General features: G+C 36.3%; 1 pseudogene; it reads left to right on the top strand.

The window, feature by feature from the left end:
- The first annotated feature begins 15967 nt into the window (after window positions 1-15967).
- On the top strand, window positions 15968-16778 carry LOC138163057 (voltage-dependent anion-selective channel protein 3 pseudogene; annotated as a pseudogene).
- Window positions 16779-18301: the final 1523 nt, after the last annotated feature.

Here is an 18301-nt window from a genome sequence, read left to right as displayed (position 1 = left end):
TACATAGATGCCCATGTGGAAAAATGAAAATTGGGAAATTCATGGTAAACAAGTCTGGGGCAAAGAACTATGGGAAAATATCTGGAACATTTCTTTGGTCACTGACTTGTCAGTTTTTCATGTAGATGCTCATGTGGCCAGAATGTGAGTAAAATGCTCATGCTTATCAACTGGCAAAGATTGCTACTGAACATATTGTCCCTACTTTGACAACAACTGATGATCCGGTATTAGCAAAATGGGTCCACCAAACAGCAGGCCATTTGGGGGTCCAGGCCACACACCAGTGGGCACAAGATCGAGGTATTAGTATCTCTCATTCACTGTTAAAACAGATAGCAGAAGAATGTCATATATGTCAATTGGAAAAGGAGCGAACTGTTCCTTGGGTAGTAACTGGAGAGATAGCAAGAGGAAAAGTCCCAGCCCAAATCTGGCAAATAGATTACATTGGTCCACTACCACTAGATAAAGGATGCAGATTTATATGCACTTGTGTTGACACCTATTCAGGTGTACTAGTAGCTTGTCCTTATAAGAATGCAACCCAGAAAAACACTTGTAAAACTCTAGATCTCATAAGTCTATATTATGGAACCCCAATGCAGATTCAAAGTGACAAAGGGTCACATTTCAAAGGCAATGAAATGAAGAAGTATTGTATACTAAACAATATAGAATGGATATATCATATTCCATATTATCAAGAAGCATCTGGGTTAATTGAAAGAATGAATGGATTACTGAAAGAACAGTTGAGGAAGTTAAGTTCCAATAATTCATATCAACATTGGAAGGATAATTTGTTCATGGCTTTGCGTAATTTGAATAATAGACCATTGGGAGGAAGTACACCTCTAGCCAGAATGATGACCCCCAATCTGCAAATTAGAAAACAACAAACACACAAGATCCCAAATATTGAGTATTGGACCTTGAGGCCAGATGTCCCAGCACCGTACCCAGGACCACCTGGTTCGCTGGGGTATGATTTACATTGTTTAGAGGACTTTTGGTTGGACAGGAAAGAAGTAAGAAAAATTTCCACTGGGATATGCATAAGAATCCCTAAAAATCACTTTGGACAGATTTTACCCAAATCAGGATTAGCAGCTCAAGGAATATATGTATTGGCTGGAGTAATAGATTCTAATTATCAAGGAGAAATTGTTGTAACATTCCAGAATTTAGGTGAAGGGCCCATACAGATTCACAAGAATGATAGGATAGTTCAAGTGATTATCGTTCCTTGTAAAACAATGCCACTTGTAAAAACTGACCCTCCTTCCAAAATAACTGTCACAGGAACTGAAGGATTTGGTTCTACTGATAGAATAAAATCAGGAGCTAAAGTATGAGTAAAATGGAAGCCAGATGATGTTCCAAAGGCTGCAGAGATTATAGCCTATGGGAAGGATAACACTGTAACTATTGTTTATTCTGGAGAAGATGATTACAAAATTGTACCCATAAGTCATTTATTCTACCATGAGTGAGGCTACAATAGTCTGGTTATTGTCTCTTTGCTTCTTCTTGATTTTTTGTTTGTTAGATTTGTTTCCACAGGCTTGGTACCCTCCATCTGTAGATGCCTGATAGCTTAAGCTGGATGTCACCCCCTGTCTGCAACTGTGATGTGTCACCCTTGGACCTGGCATCACGCATATTAAGAACTGACCTCTCAAATGGGACCCCTTAGGACAGGGACAGCTCTACATCCGATTTCAGCAGCAAGTAGCCATAGAAGAAGAGATCTTCACCCCTTACCACAAGATTTTGGGGCCCCATTTGTTCGGGGTGGGGGGAATGATGGGGAGCTTGTGCTCAAGCCCCACCCTAAAATATGGTTTTCTGTGTTTATTGTGTGCTATTCTTGTTATATTGTTGTGAAATTTTGTTGACACCAGTTATTCCTACTGTATTTTTGGCAAGTAAGGGACATGAAAGATCTTGGGGCCGAATGTAAGGGTTATGGGATTTAAAGATCTTCCATGCCCCATTGGACGTGCTGACGTAGCAGGAAGGGGCGGAGCAAGTGAAAGCAAAAGCCAGAGAAAGCGAAAGCCAAGCTAGTGTTCTTGGGGTGGCTGGCGGTGGTGGCAACGGAGGCAGCAGCAGAGGCAACAGCAGCACGAAGCCCTTTTTGAGTTAGAACTGCTAAGGACTTTCTGCTAAGGACTCCTGCTGAGGACTCCCAGGGGCCGGAGCTGCTGGGAGTGTGCTTCCAGGACGCTGGGTGGTTGCTGTGCGTAGGGGGAGGAGGACCTTTGCCTGAGGTAGCCTGTTCTGTTTTATAGGCTTGAAAATGTGGGTGCTTTCTACTTTATCTACCTGTGCCAATGTCATAACTACTCTGATGGCTTTCACTTTCTGGTTTTGGCACTCAGTCTTTTGGTATCTTAATAAATTTTCTAGTTTATTTCCCCAAATGGCAAACCTGCTGTATTTTGTGATGGATAATTATATCAGCATATTTGTAATCTCTATAGGCATTGTGAATATGGCATTGCTGATACAATGCCAAACTCTGCAAATTTCATAAAACTTGGAAAAATAATAAGTCCATATGAACAAAAAAATAAAAAAAATCATAACAAGAAAAATAGAGGAAGGAATTATTCCTGTCTACTATGAATCAATAATTATTCAAAAATTTTGGTAGGTATTAAGAAAAAAGAGGTCTATCAGTGAAGCAGACTAGAACTATAGAGTAAAGATAAAAACCCAAGACAAAATTTTAAAAGTAGTATTTTGTCTAATAAACTGCAAAGACCTCAGTTACCAGAGGAATGACTATTTGACAAAAACTACTGGAAAAACTAGATAGCGGTCTTATAGAAATTAGGTTTAGACCAATATCTCATACCACACATAAAGATAAGTTCCAAATGGATACAAGACCTAGACACAAAAAGGTTATTTCCCAACTAAGTTTGAGGAGCATAGAGGAAATTACCTTTTAGATCTATGTAAAGAAAAAAGTTCCTGATTAAACAAGTGATAGGATGACATAAAATAAAATGAATAATTGCTGTTATATAAAATTCAAGTTTTGCACAAGAAAATCTAGTGTGATAAAAGTCAGAAAAGAAATGAATACCTGGAGGAAAATATTTGCAACAAGTTTCTCTGGCAAAGGTATTATCTCCAAGATACACAAATGATTCTAATCTATTCAATTAAGTGTCATTCCCCAACAGAAAAATGGTCAAAGGAAAGGAAAACACAGTATTTAAAACTATCAATAGCAATATAAAAATTTATTACTAATAGAAAAATTCAAGCAAAACAATTTTGAAATTATTTATGCCATCTATAAGACTGGCAAAGATGACAAAAGAGGAAAATGACAAATAATGGAGTTATGGGGAAACAGGCACACTATTGCACTTCCAGTGGAGACACTAACTAGTCTCACTGCTCTGGAATGCAAATCGAAACTATAGCCAGCAAATTACCAAACTGTATATACTCTTTGATCCAGGTATATTAGACCTATAGCACAAATATATCAAAGAAAGAGAAAAGTATCTCTATGTACAAAAATATTTCTGGTTGTTTTGGGGATAAGCAAAAATTGGAAACTAAGAGGGTGTCCTATTGGAGAATTGCAAAGCAAATTGGGGTATTGGAATGTAATGGAATATTATTGTGCCATAAGAAATTCTGAGCAGGATAATTTCAAAAGATATTGAGAACACTTCTGTGAACTAATTTAGAGCCAAGAAAGAAAAATAGGAAACAATTGAAACATTGATAACATTATGGAGAAAAAACAGCTTTGAAAGACTTTTTCTGATAACACAATGATAAGCCATAAATAAAAAAGAATGGAGATGTAGGATGCCACTGTGCCTCCTGACAAAGACATGATGAATTTAAAATGCAGAAAGAGGAACACATTTCAAGACATGGCTAATGTGGGAATCTGTTGTGCTGAACTATGTAGATATGTATTGAGGTTTTTGGGTTTTTTTACTTTAAATTTTCTCAATAGGGGAAGAAAGTAGTAGGAGGGACAGATTAATAAAAATTTTTTACTTGAAAAATTAAAAAAAAAATAGAGAGACCTAGTAGAATAACTCTGATCTGTACATATCATCCTTGTCATTCTGTCTATGACTGCAGTTGCCTTGGGTATGTTTTCATAAATTCTATAGCCTTTGTACCATTTGCCAATACATTTACTTAACTGCAAAATGATTTTATCCATCTTTATAATCTTGCACATTGAGCAAAAACATGTCTATATATGTATAACTATATACATAAACATACATATATACATGTATGTGTGTATACACACATAGATACTGATATAGCTATAGATATATATGATGCTACAGACACACATACGCATTCCAAAAATCTATTCATGTTGTGACTTTTTCATCTAAGGAGTAGAGGAAACAAAATGTTCAGAAATAAATGTTCCAAATAATGGGTTGCTGTCTTTCCCTGGAAGCAGGCCCTGAAGTCATTCTCTGACCTGCTCACTGAGCTGGGCAATGAGTCCCCATGGCACTCATCTGTCTTACTCTCAGCAGGTCAGAAAGCCTTAACATCACCCAAGTGCATATAACCTCAGGACATTTTCTAGGGTTTTTTTCCTTCACCCAGTCATCCATAGAATTATTTGGAAGGCCATCCCTGTTCCTATTCCTCTAACTTAAAATGCTATCTTATACCATGACTTTCTACTCCTGTGTCTCCAAATACACAAATGGCAAAGAAGAAACCATTTCCATTCATGTATAACTTGTTGATCAAGAAGAAACAATTCAGAAAAAAATAATTTTTGATTCTTAACTCCTGTGGTGGGGGGTGCTGGTTTGCCCAGAGCAACATTAACCATTCTAACCAGAATCATTCATTTTGATAAAGAGATTATAATTTAAATGCATGTGATCTTTTTTTTTTCCTCTCAAAGAGCTCAAAGCATTTTGCTAACATTGACTCATCATTTATCTAAAAGGATAAAATAGGAAAATAAATCCCAAGAGATTGAGAAAACAAATAATTGTAAGAGACTCTTCATTATTTGTGCCACTTGCCTTTCATTCCCTCCCCTGGCTAGACAAGATCCTGTGCACTTCCCTCTCCATTAGGCTGATTCCCAAGTTCTCTTTATATCACTAAAGCCCCTGAGTATGCAGTAATTCTTCTATATTGTCTACACTGGACTAGGTTGCAATGGTGCTTTCAAAATGGGGAATAAAGGGTAGGGGATTAAGAGGGAAAAGATGATAGCATAAAATAAGGGCCTTTAAAACAATACTTTTCTTGATCTTTATTCATCTTGTCTTATATTTTTATTCCTAACTCACATTTACTTTTCATATGGGTTGTATTTGCTAATTAGCTTACAGATTGTTTTCCAAGTTCCTTGAAAGGAAACACTGTTTAATTTGCTTCCTTTTTATCCCTAGTGCCTAGTATAATGCCCCAAATATTTTTGGCATAGACCTCTGCTTTCATCGATATGGGAAGTATCAAAAGAGGGAATTCCCTTTACCAATGGAAATCTGCAACTGTTCTGCAATTTATAATATCAGAAAATTACCTACAGCATGTAGAGGCTAAGTGACTTGCCTATGGTTACACAAACAGCATCTGTCAGAGGTAGGACTTGTACCGAATACAACTTGACCTCACAACAAGTGTCTGGCCTTCTGCCCACTAGTCCCACTGTCTTTTAAATATGTACTTTGCACACAGCAGTCACATAATAAATACTTATTGAAATGAATTGAACTAGACCCTGTCTAGTAGAGGTAACAATAAAAGGCCCTTAGGCCTTCACATTTAAATAAATCCAATGTATGAAATCAGATTTTCAAAACAGATCATCTAGAAGTGATTGTAATAATTACAAAAAAGATTCATTATACATAGACTTATAAGTGCTATGGATTTTCCCTATGGCTTGTAAAATTTTCTTATTAAAACTCAGTTCAATAAGCAAGTATTAACCATCTTCTAAGTGCAAAGGACGATGACTGATACTGGGAATATGTTAAAGATCTGTGATTTCATGAGAGTAACTCATCTATCACTTAGTAGATAAACCATAGAAATTTTCCTGAGGCAAGTGATTTCCTGTAGTCCCACAAATAGTAAATGGCAAAGGATTTGAACTTCTTAATTCTAAGTCAATCAGTATCCAACACATCATCAGTTTGCAAATGGAAGGCAGGGCCATGTGGAGGGCCTTGGCCTTGTTACAATGAGACCGTGACCTGAGCTAAAAGGATGTGTGATCAACCAACCAAGGGATCCAAAGAAAGGTCAGATCTCACCTACTCTGTAATAGTCAATCATGGAGCTAAACTCCAACACAACCAAAACGCTCTTATCCATCAAGCTTGTTACATTGCCCCTTCTGTCTTTATTGTGCAAATGGTGAAATCCCTCTCCCTGCCCCCATATCTGAGCCTGGAATATTTGTTTCTATTCCTTCACAAGAGTTATAAGCTAACCACCATCTAAACACCCACAGGGCCAGCTATCTGATTGCCCATTTTACCCTGGAAAACCTATCCTGGATTATTCCAACCATGCATGACCTTCCCTCCAATTCATGTGCTGCGGAACAAAACTGAAGAAAAATAACAAAATCATGATCACTTTCTCCAGTACACGATTTCAACTGGACTTTCACTGAGCCAAGGGAATTCTGACAAGGTATTTTTCCTTAAATGAGATAATATTTGTAAAACACTTTGCAAACCAAGTAGCATATAAATGTTAGGGGGGTAGTACATCTCCTTTATTGATTCACTATCCTATGAATCATAATGGCTTTTCCAAACTTTTTCCTTTTTTTTTTTGGAGGGCAATTGGGGTTAAGTGACTTGCCCAAGGTCACACAGCTAGTTTTTGTGTTAAGTGTCTGAGGCCGGACCTGAACCCAGGTCCTCCTGACTCCAGGGCCGGTGCTCTATTCACTGCGCTACCTAGCCAACCCTGCCAAACTTTTTCATGGTTCCTTAACTCATAGCTCTCTCTAGCCCCAAACTATAAGCTAAGAACCTTCACCTTCACTCAAATATCATATTTTCTTTTTCAAACTTTTTTTCCATGAAGAGGTGGTCATTCTCTTTGCCAAATAATCTATATACATAAGTAATATTATTTATTCTCTAGCAAATTGCCCCCTCTAGCATCCTATTGTCTCACTATTCTCCAATTTCTCCCTATCTATTGACTGCTTTTCTGATTTCTTCAAAAACCTCTAGGTCACCCACATGCTTGAAAGTCTTCAATTTATTTTTCTATCCCTGTTAGATACTACCTTTTCTTTTCCCTATCTTTTGCAATTAATCTTGTTCACAAAGTAGTCAACAGTCTTCTCCACTCCATTTTTAAGTCCTCCATTCATCCTAACTTCCCAATTATTATGAAAAATACCTATGAATTGGATGACTACTCAGGCTTACAATCTAGGTGTCATCATTGACACTCATGCCCAACTTCCATAATCCAATATCCATTGCCAATTCCTGCCAGCCTCTGACACAGTTATCACCCTGGTACAGATCCCCCTCACCTCAAGCCAGGACTATTGCAATAGCCTTCTACTTGGCCTCCCTGATGCAAATCTCTTCCTCATTCCAGTGTACCCTACACTCAGCTATCAAAGCTATTCTGATTATATCAATCCACCACCACCCCTTTAATGAACAATAGTGACTTCCTATTAACTCTAGGATCAAATACAAAATGTTATGTTGTATTTTTGAAATTCTTCATATCCTAGCTCCTTCCTACTTTTAGAATCATGTTATACTTTACTAGTCTCTGTGATCCAGTGACACCAACTTCCTTGCTCTTCTTCCAGTTAACTGCTCCGACACTATGCAATTCCTTTATTACTGAAATTTAAATCCACAAAAACAAAAGCAAAAGAAACATATTATAAACTTAAATATTGAAATTTAAGTAGTAAATAAGAAAAAAAGCATATCATTGCACAGCAGAACATAAGGGAGGATTCAAAATATATAACAATACATTCCCATTTCAAGAAAGCCTATATAATAAATACTATATATTTTAATTAGTGCTATCCATCCTTTTTATGGGTTTCATTGTTATTTTCTTTTGTTCTCTGCTGTGCACTTTTTACTTTGTTCTTTTTCTCCCCTCCTCCCCCTAGAAGGCTACAATTAAGCAAAGGTGTATTTATGTATCTATAGAGACACATATACATATATACACATAGATACATACACACATACATATATAGGCCTGTACTTTTCCTAACAAATTCTACTTCAGATCCTTTTTTTTTTTTTTGCCTTTTGGAGGGCAATTGGGATTAAGTGACTTGCCCAAGGTCATATGGCTAGTTTTTGTGTTAAGTGTTTGAGGTCAGATTTGAACTCAGGTCCTCCTGACTCAGGGCCAGTGCTCTACTCACTGCATCACCTAGCCACCCCGATAAATGTTAGAATGTAGATATCTTTTTTTTTTTTGCTTTTTGACTGGCAATTGGGGTTATGACTTGCTCAAAGTCACATGGCTAATAATTGTGTCAAGTGTCTGAAGCTGGTTTTGAACTCAGGTCCTACTGACTCTAGGGCTGGTGCTCTATTCACTGTGCCACCTAGCTGCTCTTCTTCAGATCTTTTTTTATGTTTATGTGTATCTCTTAGTTTCCTATCCCTCTTAACTCCTCTACTTTACTTCTACCTGCTACCTTGCTTTCCGATTACTTAACTTACCCCCCCATCCAAGGATTCTTCCCTTATCCTCCCATTCTTACTAATCTAAACACCATTCTATACCTTTCCTTTAACCTATTCCTCATCCTCCCTTCTAGAGATCCCTCCCTTATCTTCCTCCCCTTAGCATTTTATTTCTTTCTGAATTTAGAAGACTTTTAGACTCTTTGAGACATACATGTATTGTTCTTTCTTGAACCCATTCTGGATGAAAGTAGGTTTCCAGGACTAACAGTCCTGCTCCCCCATCTAATTCTACTGTGTAAGTTCTTCTGATCATGCTTCATTTGTACAAAATAATTACTCTTTTTAGCTATTCCTAAAAGGTTTTACTTTTTAAAGTCATACTTATTATTAGGTCTACCCCAATCTTTTTTACAAATTACCCAATAACTAATAACAATCTTAGATATGCATTTTATATTTAATATACACAAAAAGTAAACAATCTGTTCTTATTGAGTCCCTTGTAATTAGTCTTTGGTGTGTACCTTATATGTCTCTTGGCTCTTCTATGTCAAATCTTTTATTAAGTTCAGGTTTTTTTTTATAAGTCATAACAATCTGACATTATATTTCCATTTTCTTCATTTAGGATTATGCTTACCTTCGTTGAGTATGATATCTTTAGTCAGAACCCCAGTTCTTTTGCTCTTTGATATATAGTGTTCCAAGAGGTATTTTAGTGTCACCACTGCTAGGTCTTGTGTGATTCTTTTTTTTTTCTTTTTGGAGGGGGGAGGGCAGGGAAATTGGGGTTAAGTGACTTGCCAGAGGTCATATGGCAAATAAATGTTAAGTGTCTAAGGCCAGATTTGAACTCAGCTCCTCCTGACCCCACAGCTGGTGCTCTATTCACTGCACCACCTAGCTGCCTCATCTTGTGTGATTCTAATTGTGGTACTGCCACATCTAATTTTATTTTTTCTTGTTGCTTATAACATTTCATCCTTGAACTGGGAGTTTTGGAATTCAACTATAATATTCCTCTGCATTTTCCTCATGGAATCTCTTTCAGGTGGTGATTGGTAGATTTTTTTTTCTATTTCTCCTTTCCCCTCTCATTCTAATGTTTCAGAACAATTTTATTTGTTTCTTGTATCTTGATTCTTGTTTTATCATAGCTAAATAGTAACTAAAAGTTTCTCTGATTATTCTTATGTTTTTTGATCTTGATATGTTCTGCAGATCAGTTTTTCTTATGCATTGTTTCACATTCTCTTCTATTTTTTCATTCTTTATATTTTGTTTTATTATTTCTTGATCTCTCACAAATTTGCTGGCTTCCCCTGACACAATTCTGATTTTCAAGGAGTCATTTTCTTCCTTAAGATTCTGGATCTCCTTTTCTAATTGATTGACTTTCTTGTTTTTCTTGGATTTATCTTTCTTCCTGTTTTTCCTCAATCTCTCTCATTTGATTCTTAAAGTCCTTTTTAAGTTCCATGACTTTTTTTGGGCAGGTCACCATTTGATGTTACTCTTTGGGGTAGAAGAGGGTTTCTTTGCTTCAGTATCTTACTCTGAAGACAAATCTCGTTCTTCTCTATTTCCATAGTATCTCTCTGTGTTTAACTTCTTTCTCCTTTGCTGATGCAACTTTTTTTTTATTATTTGTAGTAGCTTAATTTTTAAAATCTCCTCTAGTCCTGGGATAGGGGGTATGGTGCTTCTATCCTCAGATCCTCTTTCAATTTTCTCATCTGGCCTGGAACTGGAACCACGACCTCCAGCCTCCTCTAAGTGCCTATAGCCATTGGTATTCCCACCCCATTGCTTCTGTACTCACCTGATGTGTGTTGCTTCCTTCTAACCCTGCCACATCTCAGCAGTATACGTGATTCTGGCATTTGTTGTCAGCAGAGTTTCCTTCTATGTTCCCCAGCTCAAATACCCAACCAAGACCCCTCACTGGGGGGGGGGGGGGGGGGGGAGGGGAGGGAAGGGTAGAGTTGTTATGGCTGGGGAGAGGCAGTCTCCCAACCCAGCTAATCCCAGAATTTGCTGCTTATTGTTTAAGCAGATTTAGTACCTAGGCTGGAGGTCTTTACTCTTCAGAAAGATCAAACCTCAACCAGGTACTTTTGCTCCTCTCTGATTGTCCCAGAAGGATCCCTCTTCTCCCCTACTCTTATTTATTTTTACCACTCTATGTTTGCCCTGAGGCACTATTTCATCTCTTTTGTGTTGTAATATCTTGAGAGCTTGGAATTTTCTGACCTACTCTGCCATCTTACCCAAATCTTCCAACATCATGGATTTTCACTAATTGCCTGCCATAGCTAGAATTCTCTCCTTCCTCAACTATCACTCCAGGTTTCCCTAGCTTCCTTCAAATTTCAGGTAAACACACACACATATGTATGTGTGTGCATGAATTATGTTGCATGTGTATCTGTATATATGTTTATATGTGTATGCATGCACATATATACATACATATATGTGTGTGTGTATGTATATGTGTACATGTATTTGTATATACATGCAAAGAGAGAGACAGAGACAGAGGGAGATCTTATTTGAACATAGTCTTTTGCATGTTGTCTTAACCATTAGATTGTGAGCTCTTTGAAGGCAAGGAACATTTTTGCCTGTCTTTGTATCTCCAGTGCTTATTTACATATAGTAAATGCCTAGTACATGTTAGGTGACTTGACTTGAAATCAAGGTGTTAACCTACAAAAATATGACATGGACACAAATAAATATAATAAAAATAAAATGTGATTATCCAGAGAGAAGAGATCTAGACTAAAAACTCTAAGAACTTTTGAGAAAGAGTACTTATAGCCAAGGTGCTCTGCAAATGGAATATGGAGGAGGTAGCACTTAAACTGAGCTTTGAAAGAAGAAAAGTTATTCAAATTGTGGAGATGAGGCAAAGTGCCTTGATCTTAGAATAGCTTTCTAGGGGCATGGTTTTTTATTTGTTTGTTTGTTTTGTTTTGTTTGCAGGGGAGAGGAGAGGACTAAAGGAAGCCTGGAAAGAAGAAAACCTGGGAGTAGGGAAGAAAGTAAGGAGTGTATTGCAGTTGCCCAGGCAACAGGTAATGAGTATCTGAATAGGTTGGTGGCCATATGGGTAATGAAACATTGTGGATCTAAAATTTATAGAATTTGTTAAATGACTGGTTATAAAGGATAAGGTGAGGGAAGAATCTAAAATCATGAAATTCCAGAGTTCAAAAGGACCATAGTAGACATCCAGTCTATGTCATACTTGAAAAAGAAATTCTCCTATAATTTATTGGCTTAGTGGTCATTTAATCATTTACTTGAAGAACTCTGATAAGTGGTAACCCATTCATTAACTCAAAAGATGGGGAAGGTGAAAGGCAGGAAAGCAAATGCTTGTTGATTGTTGGTTACAAAAAAAGAAATCAATCCTATCCACTCTAATCATTTGTCAGTTTATCTTTATAGCAAGCCTAAACTTACCTCTTCTTAACCTTAAGCTCCTAATTCTGCCTACTCGTGCCAAAAAGAACAAGTTTAATATAGCTTTCACCTTCAAATACTTTAAGAAAGAATCATGGCCACCACCTTTGCACCCATTTCTTTTTTGCTCTAGATTAAATATGCCCAGTTTTTTTCAAACAATCTATTAAATCCATAGACTCTTGGCCCTTTGTTATCCAAGTAACCCTTCTCTGGATGCTTCCCAACTCATTTATGGTCATTCTATAATGAGGTGCCCAGAATTTAGCACAGTTGTGCAGATGTGATGTGACCTAGGAAGAGTAAATTGATACTAGATTTACTAATTCTTGGAAGCTGTATTTTTTAAAGCAATTGGCATTAAGTAACTTGCCCAAGGTTACATGGCCAGTTATTTTGTGTGGGTGTTAAGTATCTGAGGCCAGAACCGATCCCGGGTCCTCCCGACTCTGGGGCCAGCACTCTTACTCATTGCACCACCTAGCTGCCCCAGAAGCTGTATTTCTTAAAATAGCCTAAGAACACGTTACCTTTCCTAGCTTCAGTGTTATATTTTTGATCCATATTGAACATACAGTTCAAATACTTTTCACCAATTTTTCTATACAAACTGCTATAGAAACATACTTCTCCCATCTCTAAATTTTTAGTTGATTTGTTGAATCCATGTGAAATTTTCTAGTTCTATTTATAAAATTTAATCTTATTAAACTTGGATCCCTATTCAAGCCTATTAAGATCCTTAGATATCCTAGAGTTTTAAACATACGTTCTTGCAAGGCTGATTGGTACTTTTAAAAGAAAAAAATTAAAGTTTGAAGGAGGAATAGCTTTGTAGGGAGAAGGCAAGAGTGTTATGAGTTCAACCTTTTTATATGTTGAATCTGAAGTATTAGTAGGATATGTAGGAAGCAAATGTAGGATGGGAGCTCTAGAGACAGATTTAGGTTGAACATATAATTTTGAAGGTTATCTGAGCATAAATGACTATTGAAGCTCTGTGGGAATGGATATGATTGCCAGGGGAGAAACAAGAAACATCAGAAATGTGCCAAAAATGGAGCATCATCTCTATTTTAATCCATACCTTTACAAGTGTTTATCTGTTGAGTAAAGCCAACTAAAACTTGTCATAATGACAATAAAAGCACAGCAAGAAGTTTTTGGAGAGATAAATTCATTAATGAGGACTAAAATGTCTAGACCTAGAAGTTTTAAATGATTGTAAATGTTTTGCTATGTCTGTGTGACACCAGCATAGTTAGTTGAGAACTGAACACTGTATGTAGTCAGTCAAAAAATATTTTGACATGACACTGAGTGACAAGGTTGACTAACTTTCCCTACTAAAGGACTGAATTGACTAGCTATTGTGATGTCATGAAGCATGACACCTAACATTGCACAGTTCTAGATTTTTTCAGACATATTGTTGAATAAAACTGTACAGAAACAAATATATGATATATTAAAATGGAATATATAGAGAACAAAGCTAGATAGAGGCTTAGAAGCATTGGTCACCCAAGATAATGACAGTAGCTGACATTAATGTTGCATTTTAAAGTTATCAAAAAACTTCATCACTGGGGTGGCTAGGTGGCACAGTGAATAGAGCACTGGCCCTGGAGTCAGGAGGACCTGAGTTCAAAACCTGCCTCAGATACTTAACACACTTCCTAGCCATGTAACGTTGGGCAAGTCACTTAACTCCAATTCCTATCCAAAAAGCAAAAAACAAAAAACCTCATTACATATGATCTTAGTAGCTTCTCCCAATAGTCCTATAAATCACATGTTACAAGCATAATCACCATTATCATATGAGGAAACTGAGGCACATCTTAATTAAAGGATTAGTGTTCATGGTCACAGTATCAGTTATTGAAATTAGACCTTCCTAGAGTCTTACTGGATGCAAGTTTAATTCTCTATCTGTCAAATAATACTGCTTCAGGTCATAGATGTAAAAGTCTGCCTCTTAGTTTGAGTTGAAAGGGTTGGCTTATTAAATTAAATGAAAATCTACTGGAAAGGTATTAGAGAGCTCATAAAAACCTGCTTCTAAATTTAAACCATACTAGGTTGCTTCCTTTTTATTTTATTTTTTTCCTTTTTTTCATTTTTTTTTGGAGGGGGGAAAGGCTAGGCAAATGGGGTTAAGAGTCTTGCCCAATGTCACATAGCTGGTAAGTGTTAAGTGTCTGAGGTCAGATTTGAATTCAGGTCCTCCTGACTTCAGGGCCAGTGCTCTCTATTCACTGCACCACCTAGCCACCCCCCTTTAAATTTTCTATACTGCTAATCTAGCCCTGCTCAGATTCCTAAGTCTCCACAAAGGTAATTATGAATTTTTAAAGTAACCATTATTTTATGTAACTGTCCTCATAGAATGAGCAATACAAAAGTTTTCTAGTTAAGTTTTTTCAACATTTCTTGAAATTTGTTCTTCATCTTCAAATACAAAGTGCAGACAATCCATAATATATAGACATGTTGTCTTACAGAAGTTAATTTATAGTTAGAATATGTTTTCCTACAGAAATGATGTTATACATGATGGTCAGGTTGCCAGGCCAATCCACAGATATCTATTCAAATCAATGTACCAAAAAATGTGCTAATGATTGAATCATATTATGAAAGCTAACTATCATTTGTAGCATATATCACACACATTCATAGAGCAAAAGAAATATTCACAAAGCCATAATTTTGAATTACAGTGACATCTTCTATATTGCATTTTAAAAGCAGTAGAAAATGTTCTTTTCCAACATCCTCTTAACACAGGCCCCATGCTAGGGAGTGAGAGAAGATGCTTGCTTCTTGTGATTCTGCTCCAAACCCCTTTCTCTATTCCCAGCATTACCACTGTGGTGAAGATCTTGAATAAAACTCTTTTGGATAATTTTAATAGCCTCTACCATGTTTATTTTCCCATTTCCATTCTTTCCCCACTTTAGTTCATCCTTCATACTCCTCCCAGCTAATAAAATTGTCACTTAATTCTTCTCTGTTTAAAAATCTTCAGTGAATCCTATTACTAAGAAAGGGTTGAACTTCTTAGCCTAGCATTCAGGATCCTTCAAAATTCAGCACATCTCTACCTTTATATCAATATCTCTTCTCACTAGCTTCCACATATTTTGCAAATGAGTTTTCCATTTCTTTCCCCCTTCCTTATCACATAGGCTTTCCTATACTTGGAACAATCTCTGCCATTGTTCACAATCATTGAATATAGGTCTGCATTCTGTAATGCTGATAAAAAGTTGAATGATAACAGAGAGGTTGCCTGCTTTCCAAGCACATGTATCAAGGAGGAAGATCTTTCCAAAACCTTCCATATTAAATTTGCAATATTATAACCACTTCTGTTGATTCTCAAAGGTAAAAATAATGATACCAGAAATTATCTAGAAAAAAAAGTTAGGTAGTAAAAAGTCAAGGAAGAAATGGAACACTTTAGAGGAATGTTTGGTGTTTTCTTATTTGTTGTCAATTGAAAGATGAGTCATCATAAGGCAAAGTCAAGTTCAGAAAGTAAACACATTTTGAAAGATAGTATCTGTCCGAGAATGAGATTTGAGTTTCTGAACCATGACTCTAATTACAGAAGTGGTGCTTTTTGGCAAGGGATGAAGTACACATGGAAAAGGTGAGTAAAATTATATATTTTCTTTCAGTCTTTAAAAAGTCATATCCAAACTTTCAAAAATTTAAAGTAAAGGGGTTACCCTATTCCTTTGTCTATGAATTATATTACACAACCTTCCAACACAAGACTTCATAAAGAAATGTGTAACACACCAACTTACCTGACATAGGAAAAGTTGCTAAGGATGTCATCAACAATGCTATAGGTTTGGTATGGTTAAAATTTATCTAAGAACCAAGTCTTCCAGTGGAATGGAATTTTCCATTTATCTTCATTCATATACTGACACATGTAAAGCTTCTGGAAATTTGGAAGCCAAGTACAAGCTCTGTGACTATGGACTTGCTTTCATTCAGAAATGGAACAGAGACAATACCCTGGGGAAAGAAATCATCATGGAAAATAAATTGACTGATGGTTTGAAGGTGAGTCTTGAAACCATATTTGTACCAAAACAGGAAAGAAGAGTGGGAAATCAAAGGTCTCCTATAAATGGGACTGTTTCAGTCTTGGTGGAAATGTTGACATTGATTTCTCTGGACTGACATCTTTGACTGAGCTTTATTAGCTTGCGAAGGTGGGCTTCCTGCATATCAGGTTAGTTTTAACATGGTCATATTGATCTGTGTCAGAATAAATTTGCCTTGGATTATAAAGCTACTGACTTCCAGCTGCACATATATGAATACTGGCTTTGAATTTGGAGGGTCAATATATTAAAAGGTTAGTTAGAAGATTGAACTTTCTATCAATCTTTCTTGGAGAGCTGGCAGTGACAACATCCATTTTTTGCATTGCTTCTAAGTACAAGTTGGATCAAAAAAAATACTCTGGTGCAGTGAATAATTATGGTCTTCTTGAACTTGATTATACTTAGACACTGATCACATGTAAAGCTGATGCTTTCAGCTTTAATTGATAGAAAAAAAATTTCACAGAAGAGATTATAAGTTTGGGTTGGAATCTGAACTGGAATATAGGTTAATATAGGTGGGTTTTTTTCCTTTATTTAAAGTGTCAGATTTATCCTTGGAAATGAAGAAAAATGAATTTACTCTTTTTTGGCCTAACATTCTTCAGTGAAATTTCAGTGTGACCTTTTATTCTTCCAAAGAATTGCTGTAGAACCACCATGCTGAAATCTAGATATTTTTAGTACATCATCAGAGAGAAATGCTTTTATACACAGTAACAACAACATTGTGTGATGATCAGCTATGACAGACTTAGTTCTCAGCAATACAATGATCCAAGAAAATTCCAAAACTCTTATGATGGAAAATGCTATCCACATCCAAAGAAAGAAAGATTGAGTCCGAATGCAGATCAAAGTATACTATTTTCACTTTTTTCTTTCTCGTGTTTTTTTTTCCTTCTGTACTAATTCTTCTTTCACATTACTAATGTGGAAATATGTTTAACATGATTGTACATGTATAGCCTACATCAGATTGCTTGCTGTCTTGGGGAAGGAAAAGGGGAAGGAGGGGAGGAAGTAAAATTTGGAAATCAATCTCATAAAAATTAATGTTGAAAACTATCTTTACATGGAGGTGAAAAAATGTAATATATTAAGTGGGGGGAAAAGACAGATGCTTAAAAGCATGCATGGAAGTATTTGTACTACATTTTAGTTCAATTTTTCATTGTTATTTAAAATCTGTTCTTCACTAAGAAAATAGTGTCATATTAAAAAGGAAATGACATCATCTTTCAGGTTGTGAATCACATTCTGCATGTTCTATACCATTTTTTTCATGACCTTTTATCAAAGTGGTCTCTGTGATGTAGTGGTAGTTTTGGTTTTGCATGAGAGTTTTTGCATTTTCAATATTGAAAATAAAAATTAAAAGGAAGGAGGAAAGATACTAACTGTATGCCAATAATGTTAGCTGCCTTAGAGAAAAACTAAAGTGTAGGAGGAATAATAACAGTAATTATACCTAAGAATTCAGAGGAGGTAAAATTCAAGAAAGGAGAAAACAATGAAAACCATAGCCACAGATGCCAAAAATATAGACAACACAAAAACTGAATCAGAGATCCTAAACCAAGGGGCCAGTTTGCATTCAAAGGCACCAATAAGACTTGGTAGAATGATAATAATGACTGCAATATGGATTTGGAAGAGTATAACTTATTCAAAAATAAAAGTTTCAGGTAAAGAAGGGGAAGGAGACAGAGGCGGTATTATATATTAAGACAATATACTGCAGACAAAATCCAACAACCAAAGTAGGAAATCAATGGAGAGAATGTTTCAGTGAAGATCAGTAGACACAGAAACAGAAACTTTATTGCCACTGAGCACACTGCAGACTATCTGGATAGAAAAGAGAAATAAAGGAGAAATTAGAAAAAACTGATCATTACCCTGACATGGAGGCATGATAGATAGATGATAGAGAGATAGATAGATACGAAGGAAGAAAGAAAGAAAGAAAGAAAGAAAGAAAGAAAGAAAGAAAGAAAG

The sequence above is a fragment of the Petaurus breviceps genome, unplaced genomic scaffold (assembly GCF_028583685.1).
Source record: "Petaurus breviceps papuanus isolate PSGF00001 unplaced genomic scaffold, PetGlider_PUasm1.0 187, whole genome shotgun sequence".
Lineage (NCBI taxonomy): Eukaryota > Metazoa > Chordata > Mammalia > Diprotodontia > Petauridae > Petaurus > Petaurus breviceps.
This window is presented reverse-complemented; position numbering and strand designations above follow the sequence as displayed.